Genomic DNA, 17,280 nt, shown 5'->3' with positions numbered 1-17,280 from the left:
TAATATGTGTTCGTGATCACCACAGCATGAAGAGGAGAAACATGCTGAATAGCATGCTCTCTTTTAAACCTTTTGCCCAGAAGTGGCACACATCACTTCCACCAATATTTTATTAGCTAATGCAAGCAAATTATCTAATTTCAAGAAAAGTAACCGTACTATGGACCTGGAAGGAGAACCCAAAGTCCTTGGTAAGTAGCCTTAAAGATTATCAGAATCTTCTTAGATATTTTCTTTAGCGGCTCTGATTTTTTTTTTTAATTAAACAGCCATTGTTAAAACTGAGCAGAGAGTGGGTAGGAAGCCCAGCCCTCACAGTATACCAGCTGGGTGACCTTGGGCAAGTTACTGAACCTCTTTGCCTTCAGTTTTCTCATCTGTCAAGTGGGGAAAATAGCTCCTTCATCTTCCAGAGTTGTAGTGAGGATGACATGTGTTAATATACATAGTCACTGTAAGCGCTGTGTCAGGTATAGATGACCGTTATTATTAACCCACAGCAATTCTATCTGGTTTTACAGTGACCACCTCTTGCAGATGAGGACACCAAGGCTCCAAGGAGTGATTTCACTTGTCCAGGATCACACAGTTGGGAGTTAACAGCATCAGAATTGGAGTTTATACCTGTCTGACACCCAACACTCCACTTTTGACAGTCCTAGTGCTTTTCTGAGAGGGGGCCACCAGCCCCTCCCCCACCTGTTGTATCTGTACCCAGAGGGATGTTGTTGGCTTAATCTTGGGGTCCTTCTGCAGACCGGGACTCTGGTGGCTGAACGAGGCAAGAAAGTAAACACTCATTACAATGCGAACACACACACGTGGGGTTCCTGCCTTGCTTAAAGTAAACGTCTCAATTAACACAGAAGACCTTTTTCTTTCCATAGCTGCAGGCTAGTTCATCTTTTGGATCAATTAAATTGTTGACAGTAAGCATAGGAGGGCTACATACAAATCAATAGCCAAGGTGCCTTTTGGTGCAGATTTGCATGCACTCCAATGGAGCTGTATGAGCTGGGGATGGGCTAGAGTCAGGTTCAAATATTTTGATGTGATCCTTGGTGAGAAATACATTTTATATCACAACAAGTGCATGGCACAGATGCACATATTGACGCACATGCATGCACACATGCTCGCACACAGCTCCTGAACCGAGATATTTTCCATTCTATTCCAATCTGTGTAATTCCACTCCAGAAAGAAATGTTGGTTTCAACCTGCTAAATTAATACTATATCACCATGAATAGGATGCAGCCCACATTTTGAAAAACGTTGGACTAGGCTGTGGTTGCCCGACTCGTCTGTGGGGCACTTGGATGGTGCCTTTGATGTGTTACTGCAGAGTTAAGGACAGGTATGTCCACAGAAATGAGACAGACTCTAGCACTAAATATTCTTTTTTTTTTTAATTTGTTTGTATTTGTTACAACCTCTTAAAGCAGAATGTGACTTGAGCACTACACATTTCCACTCACAAACCTTGTGGAGTTACTTCTTGAACAGCTTTACAACACGCCTAAGGAGCCTTAGAATTTCGCTACTCTAAACAACGCTCTTCTTTGGAAAACAAGCCCTATCCATGGCTACTCCCATCCAGTTGGTTCAGTTTCACTACTAGTTTCTAGAGGCCTGGTACATGCAGTTGAGAACTACAAGGGACAGAAGATTTAAAAAGTAGATCCTAGAAGGTGAAAGTTGTTTTAACCAGTATTTCTTTTACATATCAAAGTACAACTCGGAACACCTCAGTGACAAAAACACTTGGGTCTTACTACGGAATCCACACTTGAGACCACAAGGCTAACATTAGGTTACGTACACCTTACAACATAGCACTAAATATTCTTAACATCCTACTGCAATTCACAAGTCCCGCCTTCCTCGTTGACACCCTTGTCTTCCTCAGTAACCTCCCCCTGCTACATTGCCCTCTTTGCTCTTTGTAATACATCAAGCACATCTCGAAGCCTTGGCACTCAGCTGATTCTACCGCTCTGTGCTACCCTCCCTCCAGCACCCCGAGGCCCAGCTTCTTTCAGCTCTGATTATCAGAAAAACTTTCCCTGGCCCATCCCCTATAAATGGCAGCCTCCCCTCCAATTTTCTGGGTGTTTATCCTGCTTTGTTTTTCTTATTAACACTTACCACTACTTAACATTATTTATATAGTATATTAATACATTAATACATAATAACATTAATATTTATAATATTACCAATGTAGGATTTATTAATAATAGCAATAAATATGTATTTATTGTCTACTTTTCTCTCCTCCAAAGTAAGCTGCATAAGGGCAGGAAATTTGTTTCATTCATTGTATCTCAGAGTTTAGAGAAGTGCCTGGTGCATAGTGAGTACCTCATAAGTTTTTTTTCCAGGTGGTATATACAAAATAAACACTTAGGAGATATTATTGGTTATTTTATCTTATAGGTTCCATCTTTTGTATATCTCTCAAAATATTTTAATAACAGCTATATTGAGAAGTCACATAGCACATAACTCACTCATTTAAAATGTGTAGTTTTTAGCATATTCAGGGATGTGTACAACACACTACAATTTTAGAACATTTTTATCGCCTCAAGAAATCTCAAACTTTTTAGCTATCATCTCCTCAAACTCCCACCTCCCCAGCCATAAGCAACCACTAATCTACTTTTTCTCTCTAAAGATTTACTTATTCTGGTCATTTTATATAAATCATCTTTTCCTATGACTGTTGGCCATCTGGATGTCTTCTTTGGAGAAATGTCTATTTCTGTCTTCTCCCCATTTTTAATTGGATTATTTGTTATTGGGTGTTGAGTGTTATAGGTTCTTTATATATTTTGAATAGAAACCCTTTATCAGATATGTCATCTGCAAATATCTTCTCCCATTCCATAGGATGACTTTTAGTTGTGTTAATGGTTTCCTTCACTGTGCAGAAGCATTCTATTTTGAGGTAGTCCCAATAGTTTATTTTTGCTTTTATTTCTCTTGCCTCCGGAGACAATATCTAGAAAAAAGTTACTACAGCTGATGTCAAAGTAGTTGCCACCTGTGTTCTCCTCTAGAATTTTTATGGTTTCAAGTCTCAGTTAGGTCTTTAATCCATTTTAAATTTATTTGTGTTTATAGTGTCAGAAAGTGGTCTAGTTTTTTTCTTTTGCATGTTGCTGTCGAGTTTTCCCAGCACCATTTGTTGAAAAGACGGTCTTTTTCCCACTGGTTATTCTTTCCTCCTTTGTTGAAGATTAATTGACCATTTAGTTTGGGGTTCATTTTCGAGTTTTTTGTTCTATTCTATGTGTCTGCTTTTGAACAAGTACCACACTGTTTTAATCACTACAGCTTTGTAATATAGCCTGAAATCTGGAATTGTGATGCCTCCAACTCTGCTTTTCTTCTTTAAGATTGCTTTGGCTTTTTGGGTTCTTTTGTAATTCCATACAAATTTCAGGATCGTTTGCCTTAAATTTTATACAAAAGTTCTTTTTTGCAATTTATATTTCATTCTGTAGCTTGTTTTTTCACTTTCACAAAAGGTTTTGAATTTGATGTTCTATTTATTAAATTTTTCTTTTGTTGCTTGTGCTTTTGGCATTATATCTAAAAGTCCATTGCCAAATTCAAAGTCGTGAAGATTTACCCTTATCTTTTCTTCTAAAAGTTTTATAGTATTAGCTCTGACATGTAGAATTTTGGTCCATTTTGAATTAATTTTTGGGTATGGTAGAGGTAATTCACACTTCCTTCTTTTGCATGTGGCTACCCAATTGTCCAAGCACTATTTGTTGACAAGACTATTTGTTGCTGTTTGCTCACTTAACCAGTTTGGTGGCTGGCTGAATTAGTTCAATAAAGTCTGTCTGCCTCCCTGTTGCAGTGAATGATGCTTATCATCAAAGAGGGCAGCCTGGGATAAGCCCAGAGTCACACTAGAATGACAGTGCTTTTGGCAGAGCTGCCTTTGTTTCTTTCCCTGACCACACTAAATCTTCAATTCCATTAATTGTTCTATTTAAGCCGGTTTCAATAATGCCCTAGGGCATAAATTGCTCCACAAACTGATACAATTAAACCTGGGCTCTTTTGAAGGGATGCTTCCTGAGGTCAGTGTTTGAAATTTGTAATGACAAAATCCTCCCACATGTCTTTTCCTTTTTCTCCCGCAAAAGAAAACTACACTAGCTGGCCTATGGTTTAGCCTGTACCTCCAGTGAATCCATCAATAGCCCAATGAAGCCCAGTAGCTTTTCGCCACCTGTACTGTTTTTTTTAAAACACCTTAGGCTTGACCTTCAGACTGTTGTAAGTGGACTTGGTTGCTTTGGGAAGAAACTAAGAGTCCTTCTTGCTCTGGTCTACTTCTCTTCCCCGGATATGACCTTTGAGTAAGTGACTATGATATTGGGAGTAGACCATGCTGCACTTCACTCTGAGTGACACCTCTGTTCTGGAGGTTCCAGGTCTCCTTGGCTTGCCTCTCCCACCATGGAAACCCCTCCCCCACATCATGAACTAGGGCAGGGTGCTCAGGACCCCAATATTTCCAGCAGTGCTATGCTCAAGGTGGAGCCTCTGTCCCACTAGCAGGCTGCGCAGAAGAAGCGTCTCAGCTGCATTTCACTAGAACCTAGCTTTAGCAACAGGTAGCTGGCAGCCAGATGAGAAATGCTGATGTCCTGCTCCTTCCAGGAAGATAGCCCTCTGACTGGGAACTGGGGAGAGAAGGAAGCTTGCGTTCTTGACTGTTCCAGTTTGGAGTGGAATTTCTATCCTGCTGAGCTGGGCAAGGGGAGGGAAGGCATGAGTCTAAGTTCAAATACCACTGACCCTCACTTTTCCTACCTAGTTTTAATAGGATTTCTTGAATAACTGTTTCTTTATTTGGTGTATGGACCATTTGCAGAGGTTTAAAATTTTATTTATTTTATTTTATTTTTATTTTTATTTTTATTTTTTGGTTTAAAATTTTAAAATAATTTTCACCAATCTGTCAGGGAAGTGGGTCCGCAGAGCTGCTCACACTATCATGCTAGAGTTGGAATCCTCTAGGTTAAACTTAAAATTTGTTTCATTCTGCTTAAAATTCTCTTTCCCCAACCAACTAGAAAACTCTCATAATTTTTCAAGTCTCAGTTTAATATTTCTTTCTCATTCCCACCCTCCTTTTCCCTACAGAGGGCTTTATCATTCTTCTCATTGTGTTATTATTACATCTGTCCACCGTATTGTATTGCAATTGCTTGTCTTGTCTGTGACTTCTCTGCTAGACTCTTTTCTCCTCAAGGGCATCTACTGTTCATCACTGCAGTCATTCCCAGCATGAGGGTTTGCATGTATTATGTACTCAACTAATGAATATTAAACAGATTTCATGTGTTGGCCACTTCTTTTGCATTTCTTTTGTGTGTATGCATGTGTATGTGTATCTGTGTGCTTGGGCATCTGCAATCCATGAAAATGGAGGCATTAACAGAAACAGTTGTCATTTGTATGTAGTAGGTACTGTTCTAAGCATTCCTTACATGGATTCATTCATAAAATAATCCTCACAGTTATTATATATTTTTTATTAGGCTTAACCCTATTATGTCTTATTTACACTGAGAAATTTGAGACACAGAGGTTTTAAGTCATTTAGCCAAGGTACATACTAATAAGCTCTCAGGCCAGTATTTGAGTCCAAGGAATCTAACCCCACAACTGTTATGATAAATTGTCTAAAGTGTATACCAGGTGCATAGTAAATGCTCAGTGAATAGAAATTAGTAAATGCAGGCATCAATGAACCCAATTGGTCCTTGCTTTCCTCCTTAAATGAGATCTGAGACACCTTAAACTATCATTGCTTGCTACCTGGCTGATCACCTTGCTCCTAAGAAGACAGGCACCAGGCCTGTCCAGCCCCATCTTGCACCAGCAAACCCAAATTCAGGCCCTTCCAAGGTCAGTAATCACCATACTGTTTTATTGGCACTTCCATCCATTTAATTTTTAAAAGTATTTTCACTTTTGCTGCTCTGCCATTTATGGAGAGCACTCACTGCCATGGCTTTGCATTCATTTCCTAGCGACACATTTGTATATGGATTGAATCCTCCCATAGGTGGGCACTAGTAATGTCCCACTTCCTAATTAGGGTGGTGAGTTCTTCTCATTTGGGAAACCACTGCTGCCTTGATGAGCTGGTTGGGTTCCAACACCCTGCACTTTCCTGACAAAATCACAAGTGTTACCATTTCAGTTCTTAGCTACCTGCAAACATGGTCACCTTCATGGATAATAATTGAAATCATGACCAACATGCCATCCCAGTATTTTGGTATTTATTTTATATGGTGCTAAAGTACTGGCATTTTATTTTTTAAAATGTGAGATAGACTTGCCATGATATTTATAATTTTTTGATTGAGGGATAACATAAGTAAAGTGTAGAAGTCTTAAACATATAATCATTCTCCAGTGAATATAGAGAAGATTCACAGCATCTTAGGAGGCACCTTCATACCTCTTTCCAGTCAATACTCAACTCAGAAGTGATCACTCCTTTGGACTTCTCTCACTACAGATTCATTTTGCCTATTTTTGAACTTCATATAAAATAGAACCCTACTGTATGTATTCTGTTATGTCTGTCTTCTCTTGGCCAATCATTATGTGGCCAAGTGAGAGTCATTCAATTGGTTGAATGAAGCAGCAATTTATCCCTTCTTATGACTGTATTGTGTTCCATTGTATGGATGTACACGATTTATTTACCTATTCATCTACTACTATACACCTGGGCTATTTCCAATTTCTGGTTTTTATAAATAAAACATGTACAAGTCTTTGTATGAATATGTTTTTCTTTTTTGGGAAATTGTTAAAAATTAGTTTCCTTGGGTTACAGAATAGATGTATGTTTCATTTTACAAAACACTTTAGCTCTTCCATCAAAGTGGTTGTATATTTTTATATCTCCATTTGAAATGTTTGGAACTTTTGGTTGTTCTATATCTTAGCCAACATTTTATGTTGGTTAGATTTCTAGAAACCATTCTGATTGACACGTAGTGTTTTTTCAGTCTTGTTTTAATTTGCATTTTCCTGATGACGAGTAGCATTTGATACATTTTCACTTACTAACTGGTTATTTGTTTATCTTCCTTTGTGGAGGGTCTGCTCAAGATTTCTGGCCATTTTTATTAGACTATTTTTCTTTTTTTATTGAGTTGTAGGAATTTTTTTATATTCTGGAAACAAGTACTTTATCAGATACATGTATTATGACTATTTTCTTCTAGTTTATGGCTTCCCTATTAATTTCCTTAATGGTGTCTTTTGAATGAACAGAAGTTTTAAAATTTTATGGCATCCAATTTATGAATTTTAAAAGAACTTATGGTTAGTACTTTCTGTATCCTAAGAAAGTTTGCTATTACAACATATTCTGCCATGTTTCCTTATAGGAATTTTATAGTTTTAATTCTTATGTTTAGATCTAGGAGTCAACTTGAATTGATTTTTTGGTATACGTGATATAGGGATTGAGATTCTTTTTTTTTTTTTTTCATTTGAGTATCTAGTTATTCCAGTATTGTTTGTCAAAGACTCCTTTTCCCATAGAATTGCTTTAGTGTTTTTGTAGAGAACAAATTGACTATAGCATATGCGTCTATTTCTAGAATCTTTATTCCATGCCAGTGATACTTGTATTCCTTTATTTATTATTTATTTATTATTTATTTATTTATTTATTTAAACCTTTTTATTTTATGTATTCATGAGAGACACACAGAGAGAGGCAGAGACAGAGGCAGAGGGAGAAGCTGGCTCCCTGCAGGAGACCATTGTGGAACTCGGTCCCGGGACTCCAGGATCATACCCTGAGTCGAAGGCAGACACCCAACCACTGAGCCACCCAGGCATCCCAAGTAATGTAAGTTCTTCAAGATTGTCTTGGCTTTCCTAGGTTGTCATGTGTCCTCTCAAAATTCATATGTTGAAGTCCTAACCTGCATTACTTCAGAATGTTACCTTATTTGGAGATAGGGTCTTTATAGAGGTTTTTAAGTTATAATGAGTTATGTAGGTTGGATCTTAAACCACTATGACTGGTGTCCTTTAAAAAGGGGGAAATTTAGATACAGTCATACACCTGGGGAGAACATGTGAATATAAAGAGATCAGGGTGATATTTCTACAAGCCAAGGAACATCAAGGATTGCTAGCAAACTATCAGAAGCTAGGGCAGACATGTGGAACAGATTTTCTCTTACAGCTCTCACAAGGAACCAGTCCTAGCAACATCTTAGTCTTGAACTAACTTCTAGAACTCAATATGTAATGTTTTGTTATGGCAGTCCTAGCAAACTACATAGGTCTCTTGCTTTTCCCTGAAATTTTAGAATTAGTTTATTAATTTTCAGTCTGATATTTTGATTGGGATTGCATTCAATTTGGGGGAGAATGGGCATCTTTACAACATCGAGTCTTTTAATTCATGAACATGGTATATCATTTCATTTATTCAGGTTTTTAATTTCTTTTAGCATTCTTCTTTGGTTTTCAGTATAGAGATCTTGTACCTTTTCACTAAATTTATTCCTAATTATTGGAATAAATAAATAATTGGAATAAATAAATAGTATCTTTGCTGATGCTTTTGTAAATTCTATTGTTTTTCTAACTTTGCTTTTTTAAATGTTGCTAGTAGAAATGAAACTTATTTAAATTATACATTGACTTGTATTTCATGACTTTGCTAAGTTCACTTATTCTAGTAGATTTTTATATGTGTGAATTCATTAGAATTTTCTACATCCACAAGCATGTTGTCAGTCATGACTGTAATTTGTTTAAAGTAGTTTGAATAGGATATAGCAGTGACTTTTTCTATGATCTTGGTCAGGCATCTAATCTCTCTGAACTTTTAGTGGTTCTCATTATAGAGAAAGATTGTTATATGGACGTGTCTTTGATATTCCTTTCAGATATAAGAGGATAAGGAAACTGGCTCTGTCATTTACTTATTTGTAAGTGGATGCAGCATTGTGACCCTGGGCAAAATACTACATCTCTATGAGTCTCTGTTCATTCATAAAATGGCATAATAATAATAATAATAATAATAATAATAATATTTTCATGTCATAAAATCATTTCAAGGAATCAATGAATTAAAGCATATGAAGTGTTTATCAGGGCACTTCGAAGATTTCAGGCACTCAGTGACTGTTACATGTTGCGGTAGAATAAAATATATATTTGGTGTTTGTCCCTAGTTCCTGGTACAGAGCTTCTAAAACCCTTGGAATTTCCAGGGTAATAGGGGTGCTTTTTGTTATTTATAAATTTCTTCCTCTTTCTAGACATTTGAGTTTATGATGATGAGGTGACTCAACGGGGAGCCCCTAGAAAACCTCCTGATGCGACTGGTCACTTTCAGCTTCTCCTATCTCTGGGAAACAGAGGAGGGCTGGAGAGTAAGTTATAAACACTTTTGAACAAGATGTGGAGAGTTTCTAAGTTGGTGAGCACATCTACATGCTGGGAGAATGGGACATCCCAACTCCATTGACACAGAGGCTCCTGTGCTCCTTCTGGACCTTGCCCCTAAGTACTTTTTCATCTGAATGTTTATTTGTATCCTTTATAACAAACTGTGGTCATAAGTATAGCACTTTCCTGAGTTCTGTGAGCCATTCTAGAAAATCATCAAACCTGAGGAGCCCTTGAATTTGTAGTTGAATTATTTGACACCCAGGTATTTTCAGAGTTGGAGAATTGGTTATGGGTCTTGGAAAAAGATGCCACACCTATTAATAATGATGATGCTGTTAATAATGACAATGATGATAGCACTATAGTGCTTTCCAGCTTGTAAAGTATTTTTACATTTTATATCTCATTTCATTACCAAAAGGGCCTGTTGGCCAGGCAGAGCTGAGATTATTAACTTCACTGTATTGATTAAGAAGCTCCAAGAAGTTAAGTGACATGTCTGGAGCCATTCAGCATTTAAGAGACAGAGCTGTGATGTGGTTTTCTGACCTTGAATCTTGTATTTCCACAAATAAGGACAGGTTGGGCAAGGGAGGTTTTGTAGAAACCAGTCCCAGTCCATGGGGACGCCATTACCAAGCATGCTCTGAGGAGGGTGTGTGTGTGTGCAACTTCTCTCAATCCACCAGATTAGGACAATATTTCTCAAACAGAAGTGTGCCTCAGAATCCCCAGAGAAGCATGTAAAAATACACGTTCTTGGGCCCCACACTCATAGATTTTATTCATAGCTCCAGAAGGGCCCAAGAGACAAGAGTTTTTAGCAAATAGCCCATGTAACTCTCACACTGTTCTTCCACTGACCAAAACCCTTGTTTTAAGCGGTGGTTCTCAGGCCAGGCTGTGCATGAGAGTCACCTGGGAAGTTTTTAAAATTTACAGTGCCCAGGCCCTCCCCAGGGCTACAGAATCAGAATCTCTGGCAAGTGCAAAGAACTGTTCCAGATGAGCTGATCTACAGGATTACCTACTCATTCTGTTCCTCTGCATCCTTACCTTTCCTTCTCTCTCCACCTTGTGCACCTCTTGTTCAGTGTCTCTGTGATTTATTTTGTTTTAATCTCCCACATTTCTTTGTATCTTTGTGTTTTTCCTTCTTTAGTCCATCTGTGTCTCTGAGACTCTCTCTATTTTATGTCATCTCTTTGGATGAATGTTCTGAGACTCTGCCCCCTCTGCCTCTATTCTGTCTCTCCCTTTTCCTGGGTCTGTTACTGTGTGCATCTCTGTGAGTTTCTGCCTCTGATTGTTTTCTGTCCTGTCTCTTGCTCTGACTCTGGGTCTCTTGTTTCTCTGGTCCTGCCCATCTGTGTGTGTGTGCATGCACTTGCACTTCCATTATTTGCTCTCCATCTCCAGTCCTTTTCTTCTCTCTTCCTCCCACCTCCCAGCCTCTCAGCTCTGCAGCTTCATGTGAAATCCAGAGACTCTTCTCTGGAGAAGTCTGAAATATCCTGGGTCAGACCCGAAACCCCTGCAAATCTCAGAATGTTTGACTCTAATCAGGAGCCCCCTCTGGGTCTGTCCACTCACCCTCAGGGTTTATCTGGGGCCCTCAGCTTCCTATGCTGCCAGAGATAAGCTGCCCTTTGTAGCAATTGCATTGGGCATGACCCTCAAAAAGACTAGATAAGTATCATAGCCTTTGGGATCCTGGAGTGCCCTCCACTCCTCCCCAGGCTGAAAACTGACCTTCCTATCACTGACCCTCAGTATCCCAGAATACTCTCAGGGTCTTTATGGCTGATCCAAACAACCCTTAGGAGATCAGACTAACTTTTATCCTCAAGCTAATATTGTTAATTCATCACTAATTAAGTAATTTATTTACCTGGTATTTATTAAACACTGTGTAGCAGATTCTGTGCTGAGAGTATAGCAGTGAGGATAACAGGTGTAATATTATAAATCTTGGCTCTCATAAGAACTATTATGGCATGAATTGAGCACCTATTATGTTCCAGGAGCTTAATTTATATAAGGAACTTCATACCAGAATTCCTTATTGGGAGACAATTGCCTCTTTCATGCAAAGTACTCTAATTATCTGCTCGTAATCATTATAGCTATTAATTGATTATAGCCATTAATACACTGGACATTTAAGTCTTCTGTATTCAGGGGTGATATTTAACATGTTTAACAAATGACCAGTTGACCAATAAATACATTTGCCCCACTCCTCACTTCTATTGCAATTAGTTGCATAAACATCAAGTCTTCTGTCATTCATTCATTCATTCATTCATTATTTTCATGCAATTGTTCATTTATTCTTTCTTTCAGCATATTGTGAAGGGCCCACCAGATATCATGTACTGTGTTAGGAACTGAGATGCAGCAAATAAAGGACATCATAAGGAACCGAAGGAAGGGGATAGATACAGACATCGATCAAGTTCATGGAATGTAACAAAGGAAAAGTTCAGGAGTATATATCTAACCTAGTTAGAGCAAAGAGGGAGGGCTTTGTGGAGGAAGGGACTTTCTTTCATACAAAGACTTAGGGGGACCTGGGTGGCTCAGTGGTTGAGCATCTGCCTTTGGCTCAGGTTGTGATTCTCGGATCCTGGGATCAAGTCCCACATCGGGCTCCCCACAGAGAGTCTGCTTCTCCCTCTGCCTATGTCTCTACCTCTCTGTGTCTCTCATAAATAAATAAATAAAATCTTAAAAAAATACTAAGACTTAAACAGTGAACAGGGGTTAGCCAGATGATGTCTCTTTCTTGCCAATTTTTTATGTTCTGTAGGACAGAACATGGTGTTCTGAGCCTAGTAGGGCTCTACCAAATCAATAGGTAAATAAAACACAATGACCTTGAAAGCAGTTTTCTGGCTGGGTGCTAACTGGCTAAGCAAGCCATAATGAAGATGCGTTATCTTTTCTAGCAACGCTTGCTGTTAGCACATCTTTTGTCAGTGCATGTACCTAGCACCTGGCTAAGAATCAAAGACAGTTTTCTCCATTCAAAATTCATGATGATGTTAGAGCTTTTAACAAACTCCCTATTCACTCTCCCAGTCTAAGAAGACGATTTAGAGCCCAGGAAAGTAGGCCTAGGAGACAAAACTTGATGAAAGAGAACAGTATGAGGTCCTAGTTCTCAAACTCATACCTGTAGGCAACATGTTTCTAGAGCTGTGGTCTGTGTTTCTAAAGCTTCTTCTGTTCCTTTAGAAGAAACCAGAAACCTGAATTTTCATGTAAAACCTTTCTGATTTTTGTGTTGGAATCTCATTTAAAAATTAAAGAAAAAAGGCATTACCTAACCAAACCAAACATCAATGTGCTGCTGTCTTAGTCTGTTCTGGCTGCCATAACAAAAATGCCATTGACTGTGTGGATAAAACATTTATTTGTCACAGTTCTGGAGGCTGGTAAATCCATGATCAAAGTGCTGGCAAATTTGGTGTCTGGGGGAATCGGCTTCTTGGTTCATAGATGGTTGACTTCTCCCTACGGTGTCATATGGTAGAAGGGGTGAGGGAGCTCTTTGGGGTCCCTTTAATGAGGGCAGTAATCCTTTTCATGCAGACTCCACCCTCAGGAGCTAATCACCTCCCAAAGTCCTCACCTCATAATACCATTATATTGAGGGTTAGGATTCAAAGCATATGAATTTGGGAGTGACAAACATTTAGCTCATAATAGCTGCCCTTCCTGGTTTAGAAGCTATTTCTTCAAAATGAGAAGGAATCAGAGGGCCTTCTGTTTACCATGCAGAATGTTGCTCTAAACATTGTACTGCATGTTCTATGGATCTTCATTGCGAATATTCATCGCATGAACATCTCTATTATCTTTTTTAATCTTCTTATCAACCTCACAGGGCTAGTATTACCATCTCTTTTGAGGAAGATTGCCAAATTAAGTCTGCAGGGACCCAATATTAGCCATGAGGAAGCTAAATATTCAAACAGAACTAAACCAAGAAGAGGAGAAAGTTGTTGAATCAGAGACTTGATTTTGTAAGATATTCCCTTCCCCAGGTGCTAAGGGTCTTGAATAACCAGATGTTTGTCTAAAAACTGTCATTGTGTTGGTTGGATGTCTTCACTAATTGCTCTAAATACTGCTGCCCTTTTCTGCAACTTTCTTGCTTAGTTTTAACATGTTGGTATGGGGAGCCAGTTCCCTGTTATGTAAAATGTGTGTAACCCACAAAGTGATTCACCATTAATTAATGTTGTATCTGTGGTATTCAAGATCCACTCAGCTAAGCAACACTGTTAGACTTTCAGTTTCTGATTTTTCCACGCTTCTGAAATAGTTCAACCCTTTTCTAGGAGCCACATCTTTAAAAAAAGACATTCAGAAAACACTTCCTTTTACCTGGACTTCTGGAATTTTTGTCATTGATGTGAGCATCCTTGTAATCCTAGAGTATTAGGGCCTCTGTACCAAAGAGGTTTCACTAGGTGAACTCCCAAGGCCCTTCTGAGTATCTCCAAGTGGGATTTAGTGAGGTGGTGAATCTTCAGGCTAAACTTTTGGAGAGATTGTTGGAAGATGTGAATCCCATGAGCAATCAGATAAAAGAGCTTATCTATCTCAGAGTCCCTGGGAGGTCAAAAACTGAATGGAGTAGCCATGTTGCTTAGCAGAGTGGGCTTTAAAATTCTGGAATGCATGAAGCCATCAAGTTGCTTGTTCGTAGATTCTTTATCGCCAGTCTCCATTCTGATTCACTAGGAGTATTTGTCATGGCAAAGGGCTAAGATATTGTATGGCCCCACAATAGCATGACTTAGAAAACACAGAACCTACTTCTCCCACACACATTACAATCCAAGTGAGTGTTCCTTATTGGTAGGTATACTTGCTTCATGAGATGTGGCAGCTTGAGGATGGCCATGTATTTGACACTCCTCTCATTGAGAAATGAGGTTGATGTCCCCTCCTCTTGAATCTGCACAGTCTTGGTGACTGCTTTGACCAACAGAATGTTGTGGAAGTGACACTGTGCTAGTTTCTGGGCATAGCCCCTAAGAGACTATAGACTTCTGCTTTTTACTCTTGAAACCCAACTACCATGCTGGGAGCCCAGAAGCCTGTGAAGCAGCATTTGTGGAGAAGAGCTAAGGTTCCTGGTAGTCAGCCCCAGCTAGGCTTTAGGCTGAGAGCTGGAATCAACTTTCCTACCATGGGCATGATTCACTACAGAAGTAGACTCTCTAGTCCAGTGGAGCTTTCCCACGTGGTGCCATCCCCATCAATCCCTGCTCAAATTATAGATTTATGTGCCCAATAAATGACTTCTACTTCTGAAGTGACCAAGATTAGGGTAGTTGTAGAGACTCAGGTTTCTCCCATCATGAGGCTCCTCTGACTTCTATAAACTTGTCCTCCTCTCCTTGGTCAAGATCAAGTTCCTACCATGTCTAGGTTCTAGTCAGTGGGAGGGGCTAGAGAAAATGCATCTATTTCATTACTCACCTTGGCTTAGAGTTGGCATCTGTTACTTTTGCTCACATTGCCCTGGCTAGAACTTGTCACATGACTGAATCTAATTACAAAAAGGACAGGGAAAATAGACTCTAGCTACATAGCCATTTTCCCAGCCACCAAGAAAAAAGATGAGAATGGATTCTGTTGGAAGTCTCACAGTCTGGACGAGGGCACAGAGCTCTGCATTTCTGCAATTCCTGCTCCCAGGTGACTTTGATGTTGATGGCCCCAGTATAGCAATGAAGAGTATGAATTTAAAACTCAGTGAGATATGAGTTGAAAACTAAATTCTACCATTTACCAGCTGGGTGACACCTCTGAGTTTCAGTTTCCTTGTGTATATAAAAATGCAGAAAATAGTAATTCTAACCTCAGGGGGTAGTTGTGCAGATTTGATAATGGCCTGCATGAAAAGTGCGAACGTAGAACTGATGCACAGCAAGATCTAAAAAGAAAAAAGAGAAAGAAAGGGGAAAAAAGAAAGCTTTTATTGTTAACTGAATCAAATGTTCTTTTTTTCTTTTAAAACCAGCACATCAATGCACTCAGTCATTATACTTAAAATATCTCTTTTTACAACCCCCCTCATCAACCCTAGTCTTATCCCCATTTTATAGACAAAGAAACTGAGGCTCAGACAAGTTAAGTAAGTAGACCAAAAATACTGAATTAGTAAGTGCTACTGTTGAGCTAAGAAAATTAAAATTTGAGCTAAGATTTATTTCTGATGGACTTTGATTACAAACACTATTTTTAAAAAAGTGAAGAGATGTTGATGGTTTAGGGGCAAGGAAGTGACATATCAGAGCTCTGTTATAGACAGATAAATCTGAAAGTGTTGCCATGAGCTGTGTGGAATCAAGGAAAGCTAGAGACAGGAGGACCACATTTAGGAATGAGGTGAGCAGGTTCTCAGCTAGGGTAATTGAAGCGAAGGCTCAGCATGCTCCTGCCCCATCCTCTCCACTTACTTACTTCTAAGGAGGAAATTCCAGATACAATAATTCCATTCTTCACTTGAGCATGCCTCTGCAAAACTAACTAGCCAATTCCTCCACTCGTGCTGGATGTGGCTTACAATGTTTAGCATGGATTCCAGCCCCTAATAGGAGTTTTTTGTATGCCTCAGTTTACCCATATGGAAAATGGGGATTACAATGCCTGCCATAGCTATTTCATAGAGATTCTATAAGGAAATGAATTGGAATATATTTTGTAAGTTTAAAGTTATCAAATTCTTATTAAGGTTTACTGTAAATTGAATAAAACAATACAGTACAAAACATTTGCTTAGACATTTCTTGATTAATTCTTTGAGTCTTGATTTTATAAATTAAAAAGTTTAGATATTAAAGGAGGAGGTAGCAGAGAAAGATTGAAAGGTATATTTTCTTGTGTTGTGACTTCCATGGTGACAGACTTGCAGGCATCAACTGGCTGAAATATAGGTAAATAAGAAAATGATTGCAAAGTATTTTACACAGTGCCTGGCACATAGTCAACAATCACTATATATGATATCAGAGTTACTACCTCTATAAAAGTAGCCTAGACATAGATGCTTTCCATGAAGAGCATCATGGGAAATTTCTCCCTCTTTTGGAATGCTTCAGACTGAACATTCTGAGATTTTAAAAATGTTCTAAGGCTGTGAAACTTTATGGGAGAAAACTTAGACAAGGACTTTGACTTACGAGTTTTCTCATTCTGAACCACCTGCACAATGAGGCTTCACCTACCCAAGTTCCTTTGTATCTTGTTTAAGACATCTTTACTCACCTCAAACTCAAGATATTCTCCTTTATTGTCTTCAAAGATGTTTATTATTTTTTCTTTCCACATTTAGATCTACAATCCACTGGAATTGATTTTTATATATAATATGATGTAGAGATAAAGATTCAGATTTTTCCATATGGATGGCCAATTGACCTAGCACCATTTATTGAAAAAGCCGTTGTTTCTCCATTGCTCTTCAGTGGCACCTTTGTTATAAATCAAGGGTCTTTACATGTGTGGATTTGTTTCTGAGTTCTCAATGCTATTTCACTGGTCTATTTATCTTTCTTGTATCAAAGCATGCTCCCTTAATTACTCTGGCTTTATAATATCCTGATATCCAGTAGTGAAAACCAACTGACTTTATTCTACTTTGAATAATCTTGACTTTGATTTTCTATGCATATTTTAGAATTACCTTATAAATTTCCACCCAAACAAAAACTTGCTGGGATTTTGATCAGGATTATGGTCTCTAGATTGATTTGAAGAGAAATGACATCCT

The 17,280-nt window shown here is 38.6% G+C and overlaps 1 long non-coding RNA gene across 1 annotated transcript; it reads left to right on the top strand.

The window, feature by feature from the left end:
- Window positions 1–7,748: 7,748 nt before the first annotated feature.
- On the top strand, window positions 7,749–11,998 carry LOC129508340 (uncharacterized). Its single transcript, XR_008664156.1, has 3 exons — window positions 7,749–7,920; window positions 9,353–9,466; window positions 11,832–11,998. It is a non-coding gene; the product is annotated as an uncharacterized LOC129508340 (long non-coding RNA).
- The last annotated feature ends 5,282 nt before the right edge of the window (window positions 11,999–17,280 follow it).

The sequence above is a fragment of the Nyctereutes procyonoides genome, unplaced genomic scaffold (genome assembly GCF_905146905.1).
Source record: "Nyctereutes procyonoides isolate TBG_1078 unplaced genomic scaffold, NYPRO_anot_genome, whole genome shotgun sequence".
NCBI lineage: Eukaryota > Metazoa > Chordata > Mammalia > Carnivora > Canidae > Nyctereutes > Nyctereutes procyonoides.
The sequence above is the reverse complement of the archived record's forward strand: the minus strand, read 5'-3'. Positions and strand labels throughout refer to the sequence as shown.